Source organism: Oncorhynchus keta, chromosome 2 (genome assembly GCF_023373465.1).
Source record: "Oncorhynchus keta strain PuntledgeMale-10-30-2019 chromosome 2, Oket_V2, whole genome shotgun sequence".
In the NCBI taxonomy this organism is placed as follows: domain Eukaryota; kingdom Metazoa; phylum Chordata; class Actinopteri; order Salmoniformes; family Salmonidae; genus Oncorhynchus; species Oncorhynchus keta.
The window spans coordinates 51,127,715-51,149,290 of record NC_068422.1 but is presented as its reverse complement, the minus strand read 5'-3'; the positions used below and the strand labels follow the sequence as shown (position 1 = coordinate 51,149,290).

Here is a 21,576-nt window from a genome sequence, read left to right as displayed (position 1 = left end):
GTTACCGGCTGAGCATCTGGGCTCTCTTGACAAAGTATTTAAAAAATGACCTATCATTCTTGTGTTCAACTGGGAATGGTCCTGGCACACCAAAAAAAAGTGGGAAGCCAGCTTGGATTTGGTGTCACTCCTATCAAATCCCATTGAGAGCATACCTCATTGACAGAAACTTGAATTGTTGCTTCTGGTTGTGTTGTCCTCTGGTGAATAGCTAGCTAAAATTGTCCCTTTCCTAAATGAGCTATGGATGGAGATGGGGATTTGGACTTGTGGTTTTACTTAATTCTCCATACAGGCCATTGATTATAACTGGGATTCTGATCCAACCATTAATTCATACATTGTTGTGACCGTTTAGTCAACATGAAAGAGTATGGCATTGGCGTTTCTCCATGGTTCTGATTTTTGTGTGTGTGTGCATGCGTGAACGCCCACAGAAATCAGGACCATGGATAGCCACATTTAGCTTAATTTTATTGGACAATTGTTTTTAGGTATCTTTTAGTTGTCTCTGTAATAGACTAAGCACAAGTGATTTTGAAGTTGAAATGGTGCTGAAATAGTGGAGGCAGTTCCTATTTTCTTTGCGACTTGCGATAACTCTGTGGTTCTAAATCAATAGTTGTTTAGTGGTCCAAAAAATGTAAAACATTAACTTGCTTGACCATGCTGTAGGTCATGTTATTGTACATGCAATATGCTTTGTGGACTTCCCTGGACAGAAGCTGCTATCCGGTTTTGTGATAAAACAAAGATGTGGTTGAATATATTCTGCCACTGTCTTATTGTCTCTGCCTTTAGGCCTATAATTCATATGCCTTGCGACTGTGATATAACAGGTTATAGAGCAAACAATGCAATTATCACAACACGCAGGTTGTAATATGGGGTGGGGAGGCTTGGCTTCCCCAATGATTTTTACCCATGCACCGTTACTGCTTTTCTGTTGTCATTAAAATGATTTTAATCATATATTTCCTCAAACAGTGTGGCCTATGCTATATACATATACTGTATATGGTAACTTTTTAAATGCAATTTAGTGAGTAGGAGGGAGCCTGGCATGAACTTTAATGTGGCCATTAATTACTGTGGTAAAGTTGTTTTGAAATGTGATATTCACCATTATAACTGGCTACACTTATTTTACCCCTTACCATAACTAGATACTATTCTCAGTCTAAACTGACCATAATTAGTGCTTGTAAAGTTATTACCATCAGAGGTATTATGACGGACAAAATTAGAGCTTTCTGATATTTAGAATTCAAGAAATAGGTTCTAGCAATATTTGTTTTATTCCCTTGCCTGTTTGACTGTGAGCCAGTGCCACAGTTGTTAGACAATTGAGACAAGATACAGTAAATCTGAGTAGGTTGATGTGTATGATATTGTATGTGATTTAGTGTGAGTGTGTATGTTTTCTGTATAAGATTAAGACTATAATGGGCTTTCCAAATAAATAATAACTCGGCCAATTTTCATGGTTGAGTGTCTGTGTGTAACATGAAGTGAGTATAGCCTTAATAGTCATGCTGATAATTGTTATCCATATCGTATCACCATCATAGTTGCATCATAATTACCTTTAACATCATTGAAAAACACATCCCAACATTTCCATAGCAATTGACATTTCACATGATCATGAAAGAGACCTTGCATTACTCTAGAGACGGCTTCACGATATCTTCCCCTTGCTTGTTGTAAACATATATAAACTTGTAGACAAATACATAAAAAAGATAGACAAACAAGAAACATTAAATTATCAAACAGTTCTCGAAAATAGAGAGAGTGAGAGAAGAGAGCGAGGTCGTGTGTGTGTGTGTGTGTGTGGGTGTGTGTGTGTGTGTGTGTGTGTGTGTGTGTGTGTGTGTGTGTGTGTGTGTGTGTGTGTGTGTGTGTGTGTGTGTGTGTGTAGGGAGAAATAGGGAGAGACTGATATGGGGAGTGAGTGGAGAAGAAAAGGAGGAAGAAACAGAGACCGAGAGTGGGAGAGAGAGTGAGACCCTTCTTCATAAAGACTGTTCTGTATAATAATATGTTAATCAGGAATGGCATGTCCTTGCCTGGTCAGCCTGTCACTAGACATGTTCCAAACAGCCTAACTTACTATTCGATTGATGAGAACAGTAATGGTCAGTAAACTAAGAGACTTATTGGACAGTTTCATACACCCAGAATAAGTAGATTTAGAGGTTAAGTTGTCAATCAAGAGGAGTAAATGTGACGACGTCTTTAACAGTACATTAGATTAAAGGGAAAGGGGGATACCTAGTCAGTTGTACAACTGAATGCCTTCAACTGAAATGTGTCTTCCGGATTTAACCCAACCCTTTTGAATCAGAGAGGTGCGGGAGGCTGCCTTTAATCGACATCCACGTCTTCGGCGCCCGGGGAACAGTGGGGTTAACTGCCTTGCTCAGGGGCAGAATGACAGATTTTTACCTTGTCAGCTCAGTGATTCGTACCAGCAACCTTTCGGTTACTGGACCAAAAAAGGTAGGACTAAATATATTTACACTTTGCAATAATATTTGCAAGACTGTTTCAAGCAATGTCCATTAAACTGAAATCACTGTAAAATAATATTTTTTATAACTTTTTTAATGCATTTTCAATTAAGATATATTATATAGTCAAAGTTATCTGTTTTCATATTACGGTGTAAAAGAGTAATTCTTAACGAAAGTGGTGCTATGTAATGTGTTTTTAACATGACTGTTAACATCACCCTGCCTCCCCCTCCCCTTTTCTCCGCCCTTCCCTGTACCCCCAACCACTCGCACCCCATTTCTGTCCTGTCGCACTAACATGATTGAAGTGGCCACATTTGGACATGCCAAACCCCCCTACACAAACACAAACACACACATACAAGAACACACACAGACAAACGCATTGCCCTGATCTGCTGCTAGCCTACCACCACACACACAGGAGTTGTCACCTTATATTTGTACCTGCAAGCCTGACAAGGATGTGTATGTGTGTTTGTGTTGGCGTGCGTGCGTGTGTGGGTATGTGTGTGTACTGATATGCCAGCGGCCAACACCCCACCAGTTCCTGCCCACTACGAGGGGGAAAGAGAGAGGAGAAAGTAGAGAAGAGAAAGAAAAAGGAGGGAAGGAAGAGAGTGTGTTATCTCTGTAATTAAAGAAGTAGTGACAGGTTCATTGTGGGGATGTAGTGTGTAGGAAAGGGAGGGGTAAGGTGTGTGTGACTAATTCCGATGACTTGGTATTTCAGAGAGAATTCAAATGTTTTACCTTTAGTTGCTTGGACCTTTTTGAAACACTGCTTTTCCCTGGTGGTGAACACACGCATACGCACACACTGAACAGTGAACTTTACACTTTAGCTTTAAATGTTAAAGGTGTGTCAAATGTTAGCAGGGATAAGGCTAGAGTATGCATCAGTGCACAGCAGAGATCACACACACACACACAGACACACCATTGATGCCATAGGTAAAGTCAGAGCCACTCTGTCTCTGCTGGTAGCCCTGCAGACCGCTTTCTAAGCGAGTGCCCCCCCCCTCTCTACAACATATGCTGTACACACATCCACACACTGACACACACACATTCCAGCATATGCTGGTTAGCTTACGCCAATATGCTTTAGTGGTGCCTGGGGGGACTAAAAGATCAGAGACACACACACACATATTCCCATCCACACACACACACATCTCTCCCGGCTGTGCAGTTGGGGATTTGTAAACAGCAGTACTTTTAGCGTTAGCACCAGTGAAGCATATGCCGTTTGTTCTTCTGCTGCTTGAGTTTAGTCTTCCTGAAAGGTTAAGCATAGAGCACATGAGAGAGCAGGCAAAGAGTTACACACACACACACTGCCTCTGAACACTTTCTAATGTAAAACAGGGCCAAATGAGACAAATAAGTGGAAGAGAAGTGCTGCTGCGATACTCATTTTTTCTAACAGATTTTCACTAGAATACTTTCCTAGAATATACTTTCCCTTTTTTTAGGGTCATTTTGTTTTTACCTTTTCTGTTTCTTTCTCTGAGTTGTACCCGGTAGTGGTTCGAGGGAATTGTTTTCTTCACGCCAGAAACACCAACCAGGTCCTCTGTAGCATCAAACTCAACGTCACAAACACTCTGGGTTAGTCACACACAAACATACACGTTTATGTGAAAAATGGGGTGTCATTTAGGCTATAATTATAAATACTAAGAACATGTCTAATGAATATCTCTCTCTCTCACACACACATGTAACGGATGTGAAATGGCTATCTAGTTAGCGGTGTTCGCGCTAAATAGCGTTTCAATCGGTGACGTCACTTGCTCTGAGACCTTGAAGTAGTAGTTCCCCCGGCTTTTGTGGAGCGATGGGTAACGATGCTTTGAGGGTGACTGTTGTTGATGTGTGCAGAGGGTCCCTGGTTCGCGCCCGGATATGGGCGAGGGGACGGTCTAAAGTTATACTGTTACATTGATGCTGTTGACCCGGATCACTGGTTGCTGCGGAAAAGGAGGAGGTCAAAAGGGGGGTGAGTGTAACGGATGTGAAATGGCTAGCTAGTTAGCGGTGTTCGTGCTAAATAGTGTTTCAATTGGTGACGTCACTTGCTCTGAGACCTTGAAGTAGTAGTTCCCCTGGCTTTTGTGGAGCGATGGGTAACGATGCTTTGAGGGTGACTGTTGTTGTTGTGTGCAGAGGGTCCCTGGTTTGCGCCCGGATATGGACGAGGGAACGGTCTAAAGCTATACTGTTACACACACACATAAAAATCAAATACACACACATTTTCTGTATTAATTTGCAAGATTAATGTGATGTTAATTAACAGATGATAATTTATCTTTTGATGAGAGGCCTGCTGGTATAGAGGAAACGTTCCTGCTGTGAGTGAGTAGAAGGTAAGTTACTCTTCTACTTACTACATTATTCCAATGTGTACTTCAATCCTACATGGTCTTGTATAGCTACAGGACGTGCAGGCATTAGTTCCAGCCCTGCAGTAACGATAGTGCTAGCGCTCTGCCACTGCAGCTGGATTGGTAGATTGGTTTGAGCGAATTAGGGACAAAGTCGTTTGTTGCTGTGATCAGTCACCGCTAACGAGCTTAGACAGTAATCAGAGAGAGAAAGAGGGTTAAAGAGTGGAAAGGAAAAAATTAGAGGAGTAGAAGTAGGAACGTGGTTTAATTAGACTCTGGGAAAACACGCAGGAGAGACGGACAGAGCGTGTGTGCGTCTGGTGTGTGTGAACACAATCACTAGGGAGGTGAGAAGTTTTCTATGCATGTTGTATTTGCCTGGTCTCAGTTCAGCGCTAGGGGTCACAGAGGGACAGAGACAGAAACAGAGAGAGAGAGAGAGAGAGAGAGAGAGAGAGAGAGAGAGAGAGAGAGAGAGAGAGAGAGAGAGAGAGAGTGTTATATAAATAATCTAATATGAAGCGTTACTAGCAGACCAAAGCTCTGGTTACAGTCAAGTCTAGAGCCTGTGTGCAATAACATGATTATCCGAAGGACACACAGCTGCCATCACGCAAATATTACTCCCCTGTAAAACTACAAAGAGCATCCTGCAACAATAACGAGCTTAGAAGTGCCAAGCTATCTCACTGACATTGACCCTTTCATGCACTCCTGCATAAACAGGAAACACCTGCGCCTAAAGCAGACACTGCTAGTTTCCCCTATCTTACGTTCCTTGACACACAAACATCTCATGAAGCACTGTACACTCACACTCTACCCCCCTACTGGTCGGGTGCCAAGAGCAAATGACTTTGCTGTGCACCAAGGGGGCCCGCTCTGGCTAGCGCAAGGCCCGCCTCCAACTCTTCAGGACCAGTCAGAAGACCAACACGACGAGACTCCACCTACATTATTCTGTGTATACATTCTGCTGTAAACTCTGGCTGAGCGGCCTAATTATTCTGACTCCTCACAAGAGTCACATTCCTTAGGTCCGTGCACGATAAACAGCAGGACAAGATAACTTTGACCAATAAACTGCCTTTTGACACACCTGATTCCACTCTGTCCAGCGTCGTTGATTTGCATCCCCTCTCCAGTATGAAACACCAACGAGAGAGAGAGAGAGAGAGAGAGAGAGAGAGAGAGAGAGAGAGAGAGAGAGAGAGAGAGAGAGAGAGAGACTCCATGTCTAAACACTTCACCCCAGCATCCTCAAGAGCCACACCAGGTTTGAGAGCTTCTCAAGGGGCAGAGAAAGATCTGGGAGCTGGAAGAAACTACCCTCCAGCCCAGCGTATAATTATACCGCTGTCCCCCAGCCAGCCGCTATGTCTGGTGCAAACCTATTGAAAACCTTTGATTTGAATGACAGAGGGCAGTCCATAAGCGCAGACTAAGGATATCAAGAATCTGGAAGAATTCTTTCTGTATGGAGGAATGGAGGCTCAACTCTCCCTGTCCCTATGCTAAACATACCCCATACCCAGGATAAGTTGTGCCAAGAGACCACTTTTTTTGGACAAGCTATGTTTTAAAAACTGTTATGTTTACACTTATTCTGATTATTTCCAATGATACACAACATCCTGAAATATATGTAGATCTCTTTGTCAGAAAGAATACCGTATTTTCCCTTGATGTAGTGATGCTGAATGTAAATGCATCTTTGTTAACAGTACAGATTAGCAAAGTAAGGTTTATCAGGGTTGCATTGTCGACTGCCAACAAGTGGAGAAAAAAAGTGTAAAATGTGGAAAGTTGTCATTAGGTCACTGAATGACTTCCCTTCCCTATTGTTAGTGCTGCTATCTACAACACAGATCAGAGAGTAGTATTCTCTCTCTCTAAGTTAAATTGAGAGTTGGGGTTGGTGGGTTGATATTTGAGAGGAGAGTGAGTCGGTTTAGCATTGAGGGAGGAGGCGGGAAGGGGGACACATAGGGGCAAGGGGGGGTCAAGGTTATTTGTGGGTGGATGGAAAAAGAGGAAGCAGACTGAAAGAGAGGAAAGGGCCAGGGAGCCTTGTACCTCCCTTCTGGGACTTGCACTCACTCTATCAGTACCCTGTCAGTACCCTGGTGACAGAGCCATCGTACCACCCATCAATAAGCTCTCTGCCATGAGTGTGTGTAGCTTCTTCCAGAAGGTTCCCAGTCACCATGTGATTGTGTGACAGCAGCAATGATGTCTTCATCATATGTGACAGGGCTGAGGGGGGTGTGTGTGTGTGTGTGTGTGTGTGTGTGTGTGTGTGTGTGTGTGTGTGTGTGTGTGTGTGTGTGTGTGTGTGTGTGTGTGTGTGTGTGTGTGTGTGTGTGTGTGTGTGTGTTAGGGGGTTGGTGGTTGGTGGTTGCAGCCATGGGGGGAGGGGGAGATAGGAAGAGGGTATGGGCCCTTAAATCTTATGGGCCCTCAAATGCCCTCAAACATTGAGATTATATTAATAAGTCACTCTGGCACCTCCAGTTAGACATTCAGTTAGACAGAGCTTTGTAAAAGATACACAACCAAACATACAACGGTCATGTGCTTTTTAAGCATAATTACGTCTTTTAACCCGTTACACTAGCGGAAATGAACGAGGCCAAATTGAAATGTTTCTAACAGAAGAACTATAAAAAGCATATGCATACCCATGGTAGCAGTTTAAAGAGAACACTGAGATTATGGGCAAATGATCAGATCAAAGGTGAAGACACAACAGTTCACCTGACACAAGACTGAATCCAAACATTAAATTATTTTATGTGCATTTTACCAGGGATATGTGTGCTCTGGGGACCTTTTAATAGAATGTGACTGGTAGAATGGTTGTTGTATGTGGAGGATGAGGGCTGCAGTAAATATCTCAGATAGGCCTAAATCAAATCAAACTTTATTTGTCACATGCGCAGAATACAAGTGTAGACTTTACTGTGAAATGCTTATTTACAAGCCCTTAACCAACAGTGCAGTTGAAAATATTTACCAAGTAGACTAAAATAAAAAGTAATAATTAAAAGTAACACAATAAGAATAACAATAACGAGGCTATAAACAGGGGGCACCGGTACCGAGTCAGTGTGCAAGGGTACAGGCTAGTTGAGGTAATCTGTACATGTAGGTGTAGGTAACAAACAAACAGCGAGTAGCAGCAGTGTACAAAAGGGAGGGGAGGTCAATGTAAATTATTCGGGGAGATTTTATGAATTGTTCAGCAGTCTTATGGCTTGGGAGTAGAAGCTGTTGAGGAGCCTTTAGGTCCTAGACTTGGTGCTCCGGTACCGCTTGCCATGTGATAGCGGAGAAAACAGTCTATAACTTGGGTGACTGGAGTCTCTGACAATTTTATGGGCTTTCCTCTGACACCGCCTATCTGACACCGCCTATCTGGACCCACTCCCAGTAAGTATTGCAGGAAGCTTAGCCCCAGTGATGTACTGGGCCATTCGCACTACCCTCTGTAACACCTTACGGCCAGATGCAGAGTAATTGCCATACCAGGCGGTGATGATACTGGTCAGGATGCTCTCATGACTGTCTTGGTATGTTTGGACCATGATAGTTCGTTGGTGATGTGGACACCAAGGAACTTCAAACTCTCGACCACTACAGCCCCGTCGATGTTAATGGGGGCCTGTTCGGCCAGCCTTTTCCTGTAGTCCACGATCAGCTCCTTAGTCTTGCTCACAATTAGGGAGAGGTTGTTGTACTGGCAGTTCTCTGATCTCCTCCCAATAGGCAAACTTAATAATGGTTTTGTTTGGCCACGCAGTCGTGGGTGGACAGGGAATACAGGAGGGGACTAAGTACACACCCCTGAGGGGCCCCAGTGTTAAGGATCAGCGTGGCAGACGTGTTGTTGTCGACTCTTACCACCTGGGGGCGGCCCGTCAGGAAGTCCAGGATCCAGTTGCAGAGGGAGGTGTTTAGTCCTTAGCTTAGTGATGAGCTTCGTGGGCACTATGGTGTTGAACGCTGAGCTGTAGTCAATGAACAGCATTCTCACATAGGTGTTCCTTTTGTCCAGGTGAGAAAGGGCAGTGTGGAGTGCAATTGAGATTGCGTCATCTGTGGATCTGTTGGGACGGTATGCGAACTGGAGTGTCCGGGAGGATGCTGTTAATGTGAGCCATGACCAGCCTTTCAACGCACTTCATGGCTACCGACGTGAATGCCACGGGGCGGTAATCATTTAGGCAGGTTACCTTCACTTCCTTGGGCATAGGGACTATGGTGGTCTGCTTGAAACAACTAGGTATTACAGTCCGTAATATTTTTCAAGCCCTGCCACATCCGACAAGCGTCAGAGCCGGTGTAGTAGGATTCAATCCTAATCCTGTATTGACGCTTTGCTTGTTTGATGGTTCGTCTGAGGGCATTGCGGGATTTCATATAAGCGTCCGGATTAGTCTCCCGCTCCTTGAAAGCGGCATCTCTAGCCTTTAGCTCGATGCGGATGTCACTGTGGGGATGACGTCATTGATGCACTTATTGATGAAGCCGATGACTGAGGTGGTGTATTCCTCAATGCCATTGGATGAATCCTGGAACATATTCCAGTCCTGTAGTGTAGCATCTGCGTTATCTGACCACTTCCGTATTGAGCAAGTCACTGGTACTTCCTGCTTTAGTTTTTGCTTGTAAGCAGGAAACAGGAGGATAGAATTATGGTAAGATTTGCCAAATGGAGTTCGGGGGAAAGCTTAGTATGCATCTCTGTGTGTGGAGTAAAGGTGGTCTAGGATTTTTCCCCCCTGGTTACACGTGACATGCTGGTAAAAATTTGGTAAAACTGATTTAAGTTTGTCTGCATTCAAGTCCCCGGCCACTAGGAGCACCGCTTCTGGATGCACATTTTCTTCTTTGCCTATGGCCTTATAGAGTTGGTTGAGAGCGGTCTTAGTGCCAGCTTCGCTTTGTGGTGGTAAATAGACAGCTACAAATAATACAGATGAGAACTCTCTTGGTAGATATTATTTCCTGTAGAGCACAATAAGGTATTCTACCTCAAGCGAGCAATACCTTGAGACTTCTTTAATATTAGAAGTCGTGCACCAGCTCTAGTTGACAAAAAGACCACCCCCCACCACCCATCGTCTTACCAGAGGTAGTGTCTCTGTTCTGCCGGTGTATGGAAAATTCCACTAGCTGTATATTGTCCGTATCTTCGTTCAACAATGTCTCTGTGAAACATAAGATGTTACAGTTTTTAATGTCCTGTTGGTAGTATCATCTTAATCGTAGGTCATGAAATTTGTTTTCCAATGATTGCACGTTAGGTAGAAGAATGGAAAGCAATGGGAGTTTACTTGCTCCCCTCTGAATTCTCAGAAGGGTGCCCGATCTGCGGCCTCTTTTCCGGCATCTTTTCGCAAAGGCGTGGATCTGGTCCTGTTCCAAGGGAAAGTAGGATATCCTTCTCGTCGGACTTGTTAAAGGAAAAGGTTTCAGAGGTGAGTAATCGCTTTTCTGATGTCCAGAAGTTATTTTCAGTCATATGAGACGGTAGCAGCAACATTATGTACACAATAAGTTTAAAAAAATAAGTAACACAAAACGCAAAAAAAAAAAAAAAAATAGCACAATTGGTTTGGAGAATGTAAAACATCAGCCATATTCTTCGGCGCCTTCTTAATGGGGTTATATAAATAAGCATCAACCAGTGGGTCTTGGGACGGGTATACAGAGATGACCAGTTTACAGAGAAGTATAGAGTGCAGTGATGCGTCCTACAGTGCCTTGCAAAAGTGTACATACCCCTTGCCGTTTTTCCTATTTTGTTGCATTACAACCTGTAATTTAAATCGATTTTTATTTGGATTTTGTGCAATGGACAAACACAAAATAGTCCAAATTGGTGAAGTGAAATGAAAAAAATATGGAAAGTTATAAAAAATAAAAAACAGAAAAGTGTGTGTGTGAATATTTAGGGGCTATGAAGCCCCTAAATAAGATCTGGTGCAACCAATTACCTTCAGAAGTCACATCATTAGTTAAATAAAGTCCACCTGTGTACAATCTAAGTGTCACATGATCTGTCACATGATTTCAGTATATATATACACCTGTTCTGAAAGGCAGCAGAGTCTGCAAGTGACACCACCAAGCAAGTGACACCACCAAGCAAGTGACACCATTTAGACCAATGAGCTCTCCAAACAGGTCAGGGACAAAGTTGTGGAGAAGTACAGATCAGGGTTGGGTTATAAAAAAATATTCAGAAAATGTGAACATCCTACGGAGCACCACTAAATCCATTATTAAGAAAATGGAAAGAATATGGCACCACAACAAACCTGCCAAGAGAGGGCCGCCCACCAAAACTCACAGACCAGGCAAGGAGGGCATTAATCAAAGAGGCAACAAAGAGACCAAAGATAAACCTGAAGGAGCTGCAGAGTATCTGTCCATGGGACCACTGTAAGCCGTACACTCCACAGAGCTGGGCTTTATGGAAGAGTGGCCACAAAAAAAGCCATTGCTTAAAACTTCTTCGGGATCGGTGTCCCATCCATGGGACGGTTGAGCTAACATAGGCTAATGCGATTAGCATGAGGTTGTAAGTAACAAGAAAATTTCCCAGGACATAGACATATCTGATATTGGCAGAAAGCTTAAATTCTTGTTATTCTAATTGCACTCTCCATTTTACATCTATTACAGTGAAATAACACCATGCTATTGTTTGAGGAGAGTGCATAATTTTGAACATGAAAAGTTATTAATAAACAAATTAGGCTCATTTGGGCAGTCTTGATACAACATTTTCAACAGAAATACAATGGTTCATTGGATCAGTCTAAACTTTGCACATACACTGCTGCCATCTAGTGGCCATAATCTAAATTGCACCTGGGCTGGAATAATACATTATGGCTTTCTCTTGCATTTCAAAGATGATGGTACAAAAAAATACAAACGAACGGTAGGTTATTTCTTTGTATCATCTTTTACCAGATTTATGGTGTTATATTATCCTACATTCCTTGCCTCAGGGCCTGAGCTACAGGCAGTTACATTTGGGTCATTTTAGGCAGAAATTTTGGTGTTCGCGCAAAGTGCATGTGTGAGACTCCTCAAACATATGGAAGAAGGAACTTTGGTCAGATAGACTAAAATTTAGCTTTTTTGGCCATCAAGGAAAAAGCTATGTCTGGTGCATCACGTCCTGAAGCAATGCAAAATACAATATTTCTGTTGGTATATTTCTGGCGCCGACAGAGATGGCCGCCTCGCTTCGCGTTCCTAGGAAACTATGCAGGTTTTTTTTGGAATTGTTAGTTAGAGTACTTGTTGGTTATTACTGCATTGTCGGAACTAGAAGCACAAGCATTTCGCTACACTCGCATTAACATCTGCTAACCATGTGTATGTGACAAATAAAATGTGATTTGATTTGATTTCAATCCATTTTCTTCTGTGTTATGCCTAATAAACAATACCCAGACCCCCTTAAATCATCACTCATCTCAATTTATATCAATCTAGATTAAAACAAGACACCACATTACTTTGCTTTGACATATTATGATATCTCTCTCTGTGTAGTTTGACAGGACCATCCTGCTTATCACGTTTCTGGTTCTGACACTTTGGTTGGGCCAAAGACTGTTATGGTGACCGTATTACCGCCACACCAGCGGTCAAGAGTCAAGAGCCACCAGCTTCATTAAGTACTGCAGTGCATCTCCTCCTCATGGACTGCACCAGATTTGCCAGTTCTTGCTGTGAGATGTTACCCCACTCTTCCACCAAGGCACCTGTAAGTTCACAGGCATTATTGGGGGGAATCGTGAATCCGACTATCACCCCTGGTGAGACAAAACTGTGACTCGTCAGTGAAGAGCACCTTTTGCCAGTCCTGTCTGTTCCAGCGACGGGTTTGTGCCCATAGGCAACGTTGTTGCCGGTGATGTCTGGTGAGGACCTGCCTTACAACAGGCCTACAAGCACTCAGTCCAGCCTCTCTCAGCCTATTGCGGACCGTCTGAGCTCTGATGGAGGGATTGTGCGTTCCTGGTGTAAGTCGGGCAGTTGTTGTTGCCATCCTGTACCTGTCCCACAGGTGTGATGTTCGGATGTACCGATCCTGTGCAGGTGTGGTTACACGTGGTCTGCCATTGAGGACAATCAGCTGTCCATCCTGTCTCCCTGTAGCGCTGTCTTAGGCGTCTCACAGTACGGACATAGCAATTTATTTCCCTGGCTACATCTTCTGTCCTCATGCCGCCTTGCAGCATGGCACGTTCACGCAGATGAGCAGGGACCCTGGGCATCTTTCTTTTGGTGTTTTTCAGAGTCAGTAGAAAGGCCTCTTTAGTGTCCTAAGTTTTCATAACTGTAACCTTAATTGCCTACCGTCTGTAAGCTGTTAGTGTCTTAATGACCGTTTCACAGGTGCATGTTCATTCATTGTTTATGGTTCATTGAACAAGTATGGGAAACAGTGTTTAAATCCTATACAATGAAGATCTGTGAAGTTATTTGGATTTTTACGAATTATCTTTGAAAGACGGTCCTGAAAAAGGGACCTTCCTTTTTTTGCTGAGTTTATATTTTTTTGTATATGCAAAGACAAGATTAAATCAAGAATAGTGTGATGGGTGACAATATGTGACCAACCGGCTTGATTCTGGTCTTATGTAGAAAAATTTTAAATTGTGTTTCAAACATTCGATAAAAGTAGAGACAGTGCATCATACATTATAGTTGAGGAACAATGGGAAAGTAATTCTGCTTTCAAAGTTGATGAACTACTGGAAAACTCTTCTTCGTCAACACCCATTCAGCATCGTTCACACCCTCTTAAGCTTTAGCCCCCTCCCCCCCATCTGTTTAAGGATTCACGTGTGAAGCTATGTACTAAACAGCCAAAGACTTCAAGACTAAAGGCTGGCTTATACTACAGGTGTGTTCGTAAGTTTTATCTGGAGTGCCAGTGTGCTCTGGGCGTTGGTAAACTCAGAGCATTGTCAGATTTGAATTCGTAAATTCGGAGTGTTTTGCTCTCGGAGTGCTTAGAGCGCACACTGGACGGTCTGGACAAAAGGTATGGTTGATCGAAGCGTTCTGACCTAACAACATCAGTCAAGCACACAAGCTAACTGGCTAACATTGACTAGCTTGCTAGCTACTTTCAGACACAAAAAAAGAGAACAGCTCACTCTGACCATTATATTCACAATTGCAGAGCTGGTAAGGCTTATGTTATCTAGAGTGTTGGTCACTGCAACTGTGCTGCTGGAAACAATTTAATTAATTTTTTGCCAATGTTTACTGACACCGGCCATATTGAACGGGTGTTGAGCACTCGTAAATTTGACAGTTATTCTGTGCACTGGCACACTCAGATGAGGGTGCTCTGAAATCGGAGTAGATAACCCGAGCTAATTTACCAGCTATGTCTATTGACTAGTTGTCGCAGTGACATCAAACATTCTATTGAAATAGTTACTTGAATATTACTCTTTTGTTTAGATATGTAGCTAGCTAGCTAAACAATGAACCATAATCCCAACTCATAACGTTACTACCCTGCATGAATCTGCAGGTAGCTAACCAACCTGGTTCAATGTTAGCTTGCTAGCATTAGGCTATAACTAGCAATGCAAAGACTCTGAGATACGAATAATATTACTACATAGATCATACACGTAACTTTAGCTAGCTAGCTAGCCAGCCAGCCACCTAATGTTAGCGAGCTAGTAACTTGAAATGAAGAGGACTTTCTGACAAAAATTTGAAACGTGTAATGTCTGAAAATCTAGTTAGCTAGACTCTCTTAGACTGATGGACACTTCTCCCTCTCTGTCACAGATGCCATGCATGCCCATAGTTTGAAGATGTATTTTTTATTAATTAAAAAAAAAACATTTTGATTTTATAAATTAAATCAAATGTGATTTGTCACATGCGCCGAATACAACCTTACAGTGAAATGCTTACTTACAAGCCCTTAAACAAAAATGCAGTTTTAAGAAAGATAAGTGTTAAAGTAAAAGCTGTTAAGAAGCCTTTTGGACCTAGACTTGCCGCTCCAGTACCACTTGCCGTGTGGTAGCAGAGAGAACACTCTATGACAAGGGTGGCAGGAGTCTTTGGCAATTTTTAGGGCCTTCCTCTGACACCTCCTGGTATAGAGGTTCTGGATGGCAGGATGCTTAGCCCCTGTGATAGGGTAGAGCCTTACGGTCAGAGGCCGAGCAGTTGCCATACCTGGCTGTGATGCAACCAGTCAGGATGCTCTCTGGTGCAGCTGTAGAACTTTTTGAGGATCTGAAGATGCATGCCAAATCTTTCTCCTGAGGGGGAATAGGTGATGCCATGCCCTCTTCGTGACTGTCTTGTTGTGTTTGGACCATGATAGTTCATTGGTGATGTGGACACCAAGCTCCAAACCTGCTCCATTACAGCCCCGTCGATGAGAAGAGGGGTGTGCTCGTTCCTCATTTTCCTGTAGTCGACAATCATCTCCTTTGTCTTGATCACATTGAGAGAGAGGTTGTTATCCTGGCACCCACACTGCCAGATCTCTGACCTTATCACAACTTCCGCCGAAGTTGGTGCCTCTCCTTGTTTGGGCGGCGTTCGGCGGTAGTCGTCACCGGCTTTCTAGCTGCCACCGATCTACGTTTCTTTTTTCATTTGTTTTGTCTTGATTGTACACACCTGGTTCCCATTACGTTATAATTTATTCCCTATTTAACCCTCTAGTTCCCACATGGTTTTGTGCATGTGTTTGTTCTTTGTTTAGTGTTCAAGACTTCTGTGAGCTGGTGTGTTTTCCCTGCGTGGAAATGTTTCTTTTCGAGTAAAGTAAGTATTTTACTCAGTTCTGTGTCCTGCGCCGGACTCCGTCCTAACAGCTGCACATTGACACATGACAGAAACACGCACCTCGTATGGAGTCAGCAGGTGCACCCAGTCCTCCGTTACCAGTGGAGGAGCGCATCCACCATGGCTGTGCCGCACACCATGGAGCGATGGGAGAGAGAGGGTTTTCCCACACCCCCATCAACTTCACCCTAACCCACACCACTGTCCACCCCTCCGTCACCTGGACCCAATGGGATTCGGCTCTCGCTCCCGAGGGCATATGGTGGGACGGCTGCCAGGTGCCAGGGGTTCCTACTCCAGTTGGAGCTCTACCTGGCGACCGCCCACCCGGCTCCCTCGGAATACCAGAGTGTGTCCGCCCTCATCTCCTGTTTGTCTGGGAAAGCGCCGAATGGGGAGGAATAGACGCAGCGTTGGTCCGCTTCGCGGATGTCCGGATTGGGGTCCGTCCATTCCATCCCCCAGCATCCCCCAACCCGGATCGGGGTCAATCCCCCAGGTGCTGTTCTAAGGGTGACCGGCGGGGGTGTTTCCTGCACCACCTGTGGCCACAGAGGGCACACTGCTGGTCAGTGCTGGAGAGGTAGCAGGCAGGGCACTGGTGGATCATCCCAGGTGAGTAGGCACCCGACTCACCCAGAGATCCCTGTTGCGCACATGTGTGTATGTATAGAATTTGAGTTTCCCCCGCAATCCAAGCATAAGGCGCTAGTAGATTGAGGATCAGATGGGAACTTTATTGACCGTTCATTTGCACTTAGATTAGGGATCCCTATTGTTCCTGTTGATGTGCCCTTCCCTGTACATGCCTTAGATAGTCGTCCTTTAGAGTCGGGCCTTATTAGGGAGGTCACAGCTCCACTACGTATGATAACGCAGGAGGGTTATGAGGAGAGAATTAGTCTCTTCCTGATTGATTCTCCTGCTTTTCCTGTGGTGTTGGGGCTTCCCTGGTTGGCCTATCATGACGCCACTATTTCGTGGCAACAGAGGGCTCTCAAGGGATGGTCACGTCAGTGCTCAGGTAGCTGTATAGGTGTTTCCATTGGTGCAACTACGGTGGAGAATCCAAACCAGGTCTCCACCATGCACATCCCCCCTGAATATGCCGATTTGGCTCTCGCCTTCTATAAAAAGAAGGCGACTCAATTACCACCGCATCGACGGGGGATTGTGCGATAAATCTCCTGGTAGACGCAGCACTTCCCAGGAGTCACGTGTATCCTCTGTCACAGGAGGAAACAGCAGCTATGGAAACATATGTCTCCGAATCTTTGGGACAGGGATACATTCGGCCTTCCACTTCACCTGCCTCCTCTAGTTTATTTTTTGTGAAGAAGAAGGATGGAGGTTTACGCCCGTGCATTGACTATAGAGGTATAAATCAGATCACGGTGAAGTATAGTTACCCGCTGCCACTCATAGCCAGTGTGACCGAGTCATTGCACGGGGTGCGCTTCTTCACCAAATTGGAGCGCTTACAACCTGGTGCATATCCGGGAGGGGGATGAGTGGAAGATGGCATTTAGTACTACCTCTGGGCACTATGAGTACCTCGTCATGCCGTACAGGTTGATGAATGCTCCATCAGTCTTCCAATCCTTTGTAGACAAGTTTTCAGAGACCTGCACGGGCAGGGTATAGTGGTGTATATAGATGGCATTCTAATATACTCCGCTACACGCGCCAAGCATGTCTTCCTGGTGCACAAGGTGCTTGGTTGACTGTTGGAGCATGACCTGTACGTCAAGGCTGAGAAATGTCTGTTCTTCCAACAGTCCATCTCCTTCCTAGAGTACCGCCTGTCCGTGTCAGGGGTGGAGATGGAGAATGAACGCATTTCAGCCTTGAGTAATTGGCAGACTCCAACCATGGAAAAGGAGGTGCAGCGGTTCTTAGGGTTTGCCAACTACTACCGGAGCTTTATCCGGGGCTTTGATAAGGTGGCGGCTCCCATTACCTCCTTGCTGAAGGGGGAACTGGTGCGACTGCAGTGGTCAACTGGGGCGGACAGGGCTTTTGGTCACCTGAAGGCTCTGTTTACCTCGGCTCCTGTGCTGGCTCACCCTGATCCCTCCTTGGCATTCATAGTAGAGGTGGATGCGTCCGAGGCTGGGATAGGAGCTGTGCTGTCCCAGCGCTCGGGTATGCCACCAAAGCTCCGTCCCTGTGCTTTCTTTTCGAAGAGGCTCAGCCCGGCGGAGCGAAACTATGATGTGGGGGACCGGGAGCTGTTGGCTGTTGTCAGGGCTCTGAAGGCGTGGAGGCATTGGCTTGAGGGGGCTAAACACCCTTTTCTCAATTGGACTGACCACTGCAATCTGGAGTACATCCGGGCAGCGAGGAGAATGAACCCTCGCCAGGCAAGGTAGGCCATGTTTTTCACCCGTTTGGTTTTCACCCTATCCTACAGACCAGGTTCCCAGAACGCGAAGGCAGATGCACTGTCCCGGATGTATGACACAGAGGAGCGGTCCACGGATCCCACTCTCTTGCCTGATGGCACCGGTGGTATGTTGAGGTTGACCCGGACATCGAGTGGGCGTTACTTGCGGAGCCCACTCCCACCCAGTGTCCAGTTGGGAGTCTGTACGCTCCGTCTGATGTCCGGAATCGATTGATCTGATGGGCCCACACGTCACCCTCCTCTGGTCATCCTGGTATCGGTCGGCCAGTGCGCTGTCTTAGTGGGAAGTACTGGTGGCCCACATGAGGGTTTCTGTTTCCTCCTGCTCGGTGTGCGCCCATTGCAAGGCACCTAGACACATGCCCAGAGGGAAATTACAACCCCTACCCGTTTCACAACGGCTGCGGACACACCCATCGGTGGATTTGGTGACGGATATTCCTCCCTCACAAGGAAACACCACGATTCTGGTCGTTGTGGATCGGTTTTCTAAGTCCTGCCATCTCCTTCCTTTGCCCGGTCTCCCTACAGCCCTACAGACTGCGAAGGCCTTGTTTACACATGTCTTCCGGCACTACGGGGTGCCTGAGGATATAGTGTCTGATCAGGGTCCCCAGTTCACATCGAGGGTCTGGAGGGCGTTCATGGAACGTCTGGGGTCTCGGTCAGCCTGACCTCAGGGTTTCACCCCGAGAGTAATGGGCAGGTGGAGAGAGTTGGGTAGGATGTGGGTAGGTTTCCACCCCAGGATGTGGGTAGGTTTCTGCGGTCCTATTGCCAGGACGAGTGGGTGGCTTTCATCCTCTGGGCAGAGATGGCCCAAAACTCCCTCTGCCACTCCTCCACTAACCTGTCTCCATTTCAGTGTGTACTAGGTTATCAGCCGGACCTGGCACCGTTGCATCAGAGCCAGATCAAGGCACCTGCGGTGGATGAATGGTTTCGGTGCTCGGAGGAGACAATCGGATGCTGCCCATGTGTGCCTGCAACGGGCCATCAGATGACAGAAGGCGAGCGCCGACCGCCACAGCAGAGGCCCCGGTGTACGCCCTGGGTGACCGGGTCTGGCTCTAGACCCGAAACCTGCCCCTTCGCCTGCCCTGCCGGAAGCTGGGTCCCTGGTTTGTGGGGCCATTTAAAGTCCTGAGGAGATTTTTAAAGAGTTAAAGTCCGGGGTATGTTATAGGTTACAGCTTCCCCCTGATTACCGTATTAACCCCTCGTTCCATGTGTCTCTCCTCAGGTCTGAGGTGCGGGAGGTTCCTCACCCCCTCTGGACATCGAGGGGGCCCCGGCGTATACTGTGCGAGCCATCATGAACTCAAGGCGTCAGGCGAGGGGCCTTCAGTACCTCGTGGAGTGGGAGGGGTACGGTCCGGAGGAGAGATGCTGGGTGCCAGTGGAGGACATCCTGGACCCTTCCTTTACTGCAGGAATTTCATCATCTCCACCCGGATCACCCTGAGCCGCGTCCTCCCCAAGGCTGGTGCCGGGGCGCTGCTGGAGATCCGCGTCAGGGGGGGGGTACTGTCACGACTTCCGCCAAAGTTGGTGCCTCTCCTTTTTTGGGCGACGTTCGGCAGACGTCGTCACCGGCTTTCTAGCTGCCACCGATCTACATTTATTTTTCCATTTGTTTTGTCTTGAGTGTACACACCTGATGTGTATGTTGTTATTCCCTATTTAACCCTCTAGTTCCCACATGGTTTTGTGCGTGTTTGTTCTTTGTTTAGTGTTCAAGACTTCTGTGAGCTGGTGTGTTTTCCCTGCGTGGAAATGTTGTTGTTTCTCTTCGAGTAAAGTAGGTCTTTTACTCAGTTATGTGTCCTATGCCTGACACCGTCCTGACCGCTGCACATTGACACATGACAGACCTCCTCTCTATAGTCTGTCTCATCGTTGTCTGTGATCAGGCCTACCACAGTTGTGTCATCGGCAAACGTAATGATGGTGTTGGAGGGGACTGAGCACACACCCCTGAGGGGCCACCATGTTGAGGATAGCGTGGCAGATGCGTTGTTACCTATCCTTACCACCTGGGGGTGGCCTATTAGGAAGTCCAGGATCCAGTTGTAAAGGGAGGTGTTTAGTCCCAGGGTCCTTAGCTTAGTGGGCTGACACAACAGCCTTCTGTGTGTTCTCATTTTGACTATTTGAAATCAAACGGCAGAATTATCTCCATCTCCTTTGCTATCATACTTAAAACTGATTTCAAAACTCAGTCCTCCAAAAAGTGGAGAGCAACACTTATGCACTTCTACTGCGTGACATCTTAAAAAAAATATGCGTTAAAGGATTACCTACACATACTGACGAGCTCATATTATAGACAGAAGCGCAGTACATGGCAGACCAATCCGAACTCATCTCTCGGCATGTCTAACCCACTCGTTATCTCAACCAATCATGGCTAGTGGGAAAGTTGCTGTCTTTTTCTGTAGCTTAACCAACTAGGCTCATAATTGAACAATTTTATGCGTATTTGGCATATGGCATACACGTTTGTTATTAAGGCAGATGAAAGTTCACATGTTCCAGAAGGGGCAATTTTGATATATTTTTTAAGTTGACGTTCAAATGGTGCTCCTGTGTAGTAGTGATGCGCGACATACGCCTAGTTTCCTGAAAAGAGTCACATATTATCACTTCTGAATTATGTATTATCATTTAGCTTAAGGCAAAAAGCGCATTCTTTTTTTTGTTGACTTTTTCAAATCAGAGTCACACCTTATGTAGCCTAGCCCATTGGCCTATATGTTTTGATAATTTTGTATCACAACTCAAGTGGCCAAATAACTTCATAAAAGGAAGCACATTAATCCGCTTTACAACGGGTGTAAGCCTAACTGGCATGCATAATCGCGTTTGTGGTCACTTTTGAGAATGGTGTTTTCCTGCTAATGGAACATTAACACTTATAGTCTAATTATAGACTAATAATTTATGAACATTTTCAGCTAAACGTTATTTTTAGCATGGAGAGGAAGGATGTTTTGTTGTGTTTAATGTATCTTCTTACTGATTTACCTATTGAGTCTTTATTCTACCTTATGGAGGTACTTAAAAAAGCCGGAGAGGACAAATTCTTTCGAGAGTCTTTATCTCAAGCTGTGATTACAGTAATTCACAAGAAAGGGAAAAACCCGCTAAAGTGCGCCTCCTATAGATCACTCTATCCCCTTAATAACAGATTGTAAACTGGTCACCAAGATGCTATCTAAGAGACTGGAGTCATGTCTCCCCCTGTTGGTCAACCCAGATCAGACTGGCTTCATAATTAATAGATTGCCCCTTAATAATCTCAGAAGGTTTTTTGATATAATACACCTTGCTAACAAAAACAAAATACCTAGTATCGCGGTCTCCCTCGATACCAAAAAGGCCTTTG

General features: G+C 45.3%; 1 protein-coding gene and 2 long non-coding RNA genes across 3 annotated transcripts in view; 2 read left to right on the top strand and 1 right to left on the bottom strand.

The window, feature by feature from the left end:
* LOC118402328 (palmitoyltransferase ZDHHC16A-like) overlaps positions 1-21,576 on the bottom strand; it is a 213,449-nt gene that overhangs the window by 133,714 nt on the left and 58,159 nt on the right. The gene's annotated exons all lie outside the window — the stretch shown is intronic.
* Positions 1,949-5,422, top strand: LOC127911501 (uncharacterized). The gene is made up of 2 exons (XR_008078757.1): positions 1,949-2,505; positions 2,828-5,422. It is a non-coding gene; the product is annotated as an uncharacterized LOC127911501 (long non-coding RNA).
* LOC118362003 (uncharacterized) lies at positions 12,896-20,005 on the top strand. The gene is made up of 2 exons (XR_008078766.1): positions 12,896-19,309; positions 19,432-20,005. It is a non-coding gene; the product is annotated as an uncharacterized LOC118362003 (long non-coding RNA).